This window comes from Pelobates fuscus, chromosome 5 (genome assembly GCF_036172605.1).
Source record: "Pelobates fuscus isolate aPelFus1 chromosome 5, aPelFus1.pri, whole genome shotgun sequence".
NCBI classification, from domain to species: Eukaryota; Metazoa; Chordata; class Amphibia; order Anura; family Pelobatidae; genus Pelobates; species Pelobates fuscus.
This window is the reverse complement of record NC_086321.1, coordinates 286,482,605-286,489,472: the sequence shown is the minus strand read 5'-3', so window position 1 is coordinate 286,489,472 and position 6,868 is coordinate 286,482,605.

Genomic DNA, 6,868 nt, shown 5'->3' with positions numbered 1-6,868 from the left:
GTGCCACTGAAAACTTTATCTTGACTTCTTTCAGCAACTACTGAGCTAAGTTACAGCTTTGTTTCATTGGTCCCTTTTCAGGTCTTCACTGACCAGAGTGAGCAGAATGAGGAGGGATAGGTTGCTCCCCTTTCAGCTGATGGGGGAATGTCTGAGATTTATAGCAGTTTGGTTAATTTACCCCACCAGCTACCCCTTTATGTAGATTTATGGTTTCTTTCAACCTCCTCGAGACTGTTCTTCTCTCATATGTTTTTCCAACATATGCCGATGTATTTTTATTCCACCATTCATCCTCTTTACTCATACACCCAGTTATAGTTCCCAAACATGTTCTTTATTTTTGTGGTCTTGTGAGTTATTTTTTTTTCATTACACATATTTTGCTTTTGACCTATTGACTATCTCACAATGATAAAGATTGTTTATCCATTAAACCTGTTAACCATTCTTAACCTTGCATTCCTGGCATTTGTCGCTTGCCCTTTTGCTCTTAGTTTTTCACTAAAGTGCAAATTCATACTGAATTTAAAGGGATACTTTAAGTGCCAGTAATACAAAGCTGTATTTAAAACATAGTCCTTTCACTGAAAGAAGGGGGGGGAATAAAACTAAAGAAGCACTGAATACATTTCGCATCTCTTAACATGCTTTCTCAACATATGTTGAGAAAACGTTCGTTAAGAGACTCGAAACGCGTTGATTCTTTTGTTTCATTGTTACATTTTTTTTTATTATTCTTTATTTTGACGTGCATAATGATGACAAACATACCGGCACTGCCACAACAGCAGGAACCGGCCATTTTGGGTTAATGAACATGGTTTACATCTGCACATTTTTTATATAGTATTCATGCTTGGTTCCGAGTTAAACAGTAGCTATGTCAGTAAAACAGGCAACGTAAAACGTGGAAGACCGGAATGCAGACTGACATTAAGGTCAAATAATAAGATAATACAAATGCATGCTCGACAGGTTAACGTTAGGTGTGAAGGTTAGCAAGAGAGAGTGAAGTTTCTTCAGTTAGATATGCTAAAAATTCCATGCTGCATAATATATATGACATCTGGCATTCAACTGTGCCCTCTTGTTTAAATAGTGTTAGTCAAGCACCAGTAGTCTAGCTGTACTTGCTATGCTAGGTATTAGGGCAAGTCCAAGATAGTTGTGCGTGGTAGTAGAGCTTGTATGTTAATCGTGAGATGGCAGGCATAGACTGGGGAGTGCTGATGTGCGAGCAGGATGATAAACTAATGAACTAACGCCAGGTCATAAAGCCCCCTGGGGTCCCCAAGATTTAAGTCCTTCTTTAAGAGACAAGGTGCTGTGTGGCAAATAGATTGTGTACTTCGGAATTTGTGAGGTATATGTTTAAGGAGCATGAGAGTAAGGGCTGTGCCGTTACACTGAGAGCATGCATAGTACTAGTACAGTGAGACCAATAGCAGTGCTACTTTTGTAACAGATTAGGTATAGCAGACTAGCTAGGTAGGGTGGTACAATAAGTGCCATGAGGTATTAAGCGTATTAGATTGAGCAAAAAGAGCTAGCTACGTTCAGGCTGCTAAATTAGGTTAGCTATGCAACATTTCTAGGTACATTACAGTCACATTCACCAATGCCCCTCTGACAGACAGAAAAACGCGAAGTCCAGGGGGACGTTTAGTATGCGGGTAGGTATATTCAGTGGTATGAGGAATTAAGTCCCCTGGCGGCCACCCCTAGAGCAAGTATATAACATAACAGAACAAGTGGGGATCACTACGGCAATGGTGCTGATGGGGTAGTTTTAGGGGGCTACATTGGGAGCATGGGTCTCCTGCCCCGATTTCCCATGCATTTACCCTATACCCTTGCTGAAGAGGAGTGCGGCAGACCGTGACAGTGTCCCGGTAGTCCATGTGTGGCTGCTCTGCCGGCGCCAGGCCTTCTCAAGGGCTCTTATGCAGTTCCCACTGCTCCGGTTGCTGACAGCTCCGTAAGCGAGGTCTCGGGCGGTCACAGGGTGGTATCGGGCCGTCCGGATATGTGGGATAAGCATCGGGGGGTATCCCCTTCGGGCCCTCAGCCCAGCAAGGCAGTAGCGAGTCTTGGACTTAGTGTGCTGTTGTTTCTTCTTCTTCGGTCTCCTCTTTTTGCGTGGCACAGGCTGCCTCCAGTTCCCGCCATTAGCATGGTGCGGTTTGACTGAGGGTGGGTATCTCTGCTCAGCTTGTGGTTGCTGCTCCCTTGAGGTGTGGACCCCTTTGCTCTGCGATTTTAGCCAGAAGCTGTTAAAAAGGTCCTACAGTCGCTGCTCAAATGTTATCAGTCAGGCCAGCATTTCCCCAGTCTGCTGGGCAGCTGCCATCTTTGGTCGGTTAGAATTGCTCAATGCTCGTGTTGAGTGCTCTTCTTGCTTGTGCTTGAACTGGGATATCCGGGGGGGGGGGGGAATGGAAGCCCCAACCTTTGCAGTAGATTCAAGCGGAGTGCCCAGCAGGAGGATCGACCGTGTCTCTCCCGCCTGCCTCCAGCGGTAGGCCGCAGTGCGTCGCGTGAGGTCCAGCTTCAGGTAGTGTTCGGATGTCTCCCGAGGGTGGTCTCTGGGTGACCCCAAGTCTGCTCCGAGCTGAATTATGTTTGTCTCCGGCTGTTAGGCTTATTTATCAGGCTGAGTTGCAAGTTTATCTCTGGAGCGCATGGATCGTGCGGCCATTCATGTCGGCGGTCAGGCCCCGCTCCCCACTGTTACATTTTAAGTATCAAGGATTTTTTTTCAGAATTGCTACTAGAATTCATCCTGAAGTTCTTTCTCACTATTTTTCATTTGTATATAGCAAGTACATCTACTTTTTATTTATAATCATTAATATGGATATATTGTTATCTACTTTGAGGGGATATTTTGGTGAGATGTATGGTGTATTACAAAATTAAGCCCTGGGCTCAAACTCTCACTACTCGTAGGCGGCAGCAACGACAACAGTACACATCACACCTAATACATACAATAAAAAAAGAAAAAAAAAGTTACTTGCGCGCTATCCCAAATCCCTTTGCCTATTTAATTAACTGGAGTTTTTTAGTATCACTCCAATGGCCATTTAAGTGTAAGCTCATCTGCCACATGAAGGCAAAACCTCTTTGGTGATCCCTAAATTAACCTTGTTGTTTTCATATAGAAGAAAAAAAATCTCTAATGAGAAATAATCTAATGACTGTAGTGGTTTTAGTACCTGGAGTATAACTATAAAACCGAGGTAGACAAGCTTTAGCACACTAGATATTGTGGACTACATCTCCCAGAATGCTCTTACAGCATAATAAACTGATATAAGTCAACCTAACATATGGAATATTGTTGGGTGTGTGTTTATTTTAATTATACATTTTCAATATAAAACAGTAAAAACTTTTTTTTAAATGTATTTTTTTTTGTTTATTTGTTTTAACCCCTTAAGACCGGAGGGCGTACAACAGGGGAGGGCTGGCAGCGTTAGGCCTGGGGGGCAAATCCAGTCAAGTGGGCCATCGCACCAAGAGGAGAGTAAAAACACGTTTCCCATATGATTGAAAGGGGGGGCAGTCACCTAAACAGACACACTCACTGACAGGCACACACACTTGCTGATTTGACACACACTAACAAACACACACTCACTAACAGGCACACGCACACTCACTGACAGACACACTGTTACAGGCATACTGACTCACACAGCCATACAAATTGACACACACACATATAGGCATACTGGCTAACAGACACAGACAAACTGGCACACACACAGACATACATACTTGCACACACAGACATACTTGCACACACACACAGACATACTTGCACACACACACAGACATACTTGCACACACAGACACATACATACTTGCACACACACACAGACATACTTGCACACACAGACACATACATACTTGCACACACACACAGACATACTTGCACACACACACACACACAGACACAGACATACTGACACACACACACTTTACACTTTTAAAGACAGTTTCCTACCATGCTGGTACCTTTCCTGAGGTCCAGTGTGCTGGATAGGGTGCTTGGGAGTTGGGGTCTAGCTCTTCTTGCTCTGTATGGGCCACCCGGTGGTCTCCCTTAGTGTGTGGGCCCCAGTTCAACCACAGTACCAGCACCGCGGGCCCATGGGGGGCAACGAGGGGCATAACTGGGGACCACTGAATTAAAGTAGGGCCCCCTTGTCACTCTACCTGGTGCATATTTTCACTCCTCGTCACTCCCCACTAAGCAATACACATGGTTGACATGTGTGTGGTTTCTTTGTGTGATTGTACTGTTGCTGAGTGAGTGTTACATGTATGTGTGTAGTTGGATGAGTGTGATTGTGTGGGTGTGAGAGCTGGCTGAGTGTGATTGTATTTGTGGCTGTTTGAGAGAGAGACAAAGAAACAGAGAGGGAGATAGAGTGCCAGAGAAGACAGATAGGGAGGGAGAGACCGAGACAAAGAGCCAAAGGGAGACAGAGCTACACATGTAAAGAGATGGAGAGACAGAGAGTGACACAAGGAAAGGAGAGCCAGAGACAGCTAGAGAGAGACAAAGAGTGACACAAGGAAAGGAGAGACTGAGACAGCTAGAAAACCACAGAGAGACAGAGAGTGACACAAGGAAAGAAGAGCCAGAGATAGCTAGAAAACCATAGAGAGACAGAGAGTGACACAAGGAAAGGAGAGCCAGAGACAGCTAGAAAACCATAGAGACAGAGAGTGACACAAGAAAAGGAGAGCCTAAGACAGTTAAAAAACTACAGAGGTGGGGGTATTTCACTCACCTTGATCCTGTGTGCCACTGCTGCAAGCTGGGACAGGGAATCCTGGGGGCCTTAGGTCTGCTGGGCTTGCTCTGAGCTCCCCTGTGCAGTCTGAGTGCTGGCATCCTGGGAATTTAGGGAGGGGGCCCTGCAGGCAGGATATGGATGCAGCTCTGCCAGAACTCAGCCCAGGAAGAGGTGAGGGTAGGCATTGAGTTCCGGTGTGCCTCCGCGGCACACACAAACAATAAATACAGCGGGACCATGCATCTGCACCAGGCCCGGACTGGCCATCGGGCACACCGGTGGGCCGCGATGGCTGTGGGGCCGAGGCCGGCAGGGGAGATCACAGGATCTCCCCTGCCAGCCCCTGCAGGGCCAGTGCTATCCGAGCGCCGGCCCTGCTGTGTGTCTCCATGGGCCGGTGGGGAGATCAAAGATCTCCCTCACCGGCCCAGAGACCCTGTTACATGCGGCTGCCGGCTGGGGTGTGAGGGAGGGAGGGAGGGAGGAGAGGACCGGCGGAGCTCTAGCCAGCAGCTCCGCCGGATCCTCTCGCGAGGTCTGAGCGTTGCCGCGGTTACCGCGGCAACGCTCAGATCTCGCGAGAGTGAACTCTAGCCTGCAGGGGCTAGAGTTCACTCTCACCACTGGACCACCAGGGAAGGCAGCATGGTCCCCCTCCCAGGCAGGCCGGCTCCCCACACCCAGGCAGACCGCCCCAGGCTAAAGGTAAGGAGGGAGGGAGGGGGATATAACTTTTTTTTTTTTTTTTTTACTTATTAATAAAAAACATATTTAAATGTAAATAAAAAAATCACACTAACAGCCCCCTCACACACACATCACCCCAAGACACACACATCACCCCCAGACACACACATCACCCCCAGACACACACATCACCCAGAAACACACAGCACCCAGACACACACAGCACCCCCAGACACACACACATCACCCCCAGACACACACACATCACCCCCAGACACACACACATCACCCCCAGACACACACACAGCACCCCCAGACACACACACAGCACCCCCAGACACACACACAGCACCCCCAGACACACACACAGCACCCCCAGACACACACACAGCACCCCCAGACACACACACAGCACCCCCAGACACACACACAGCACCCCCAGACACACACACAGCACCCCCAGACACACAGCACCCCCAGGAACACACAGCACCCCCAGGAACACACAGCACCCCCAGACACACACAGCACCCCCAGACACACACAGCACCCAGACACACACAGCACCCTCAGACATAAAGCACCCTCGCTCACACACACACACACACACACACATATATATTTTCTTTGTCTGTTAACTCACTGAGGGTTATTATATATATATATATATATATATATATATATATATATATATATATATATATATATATATATATATATATATATATATATATATAACCCTCAGTGAGTTAACAGACAAAGAAAATTAGAAACCTAGAATGTGATGGCAGATAAAAACACCCTCACACACAGCACCCCTCTTACATACACACACACTGCGCCCCTCACACATACAATACGTCCAAATATATATATATATATATATATATATATATACACACACACACACACACTACAGCACCCCACACACTGCACCACTACACACATTACGCTCCAGATACACGCTAGATCCCTTACCCTATATGCACTCTTAATCCTCTATACACACACACACACACAATCTCCTATACACACTCTGGGTCCTTTACACACTAGATCTCCTACACACACACACACACACACACTACATTTCTTGTCAGCAAACACATACAACATTCTCTAAACACACCCTCTCTACAACCCCTACACACACACACTACGTCACCTATACACACACACTACAGCCCGTATGCACACACTCGCTACATCCCCTATAACACCATGCCCCCTATACACACACTCTCTACAGCCCCTAGCCACACATATTACACCACAAACACAAATTAAATTGACCTATTTACACAATACCACACCACGGTCTACACACACGCAATCCCACAAGCAGGCTCCAAACGCATGCACCATAC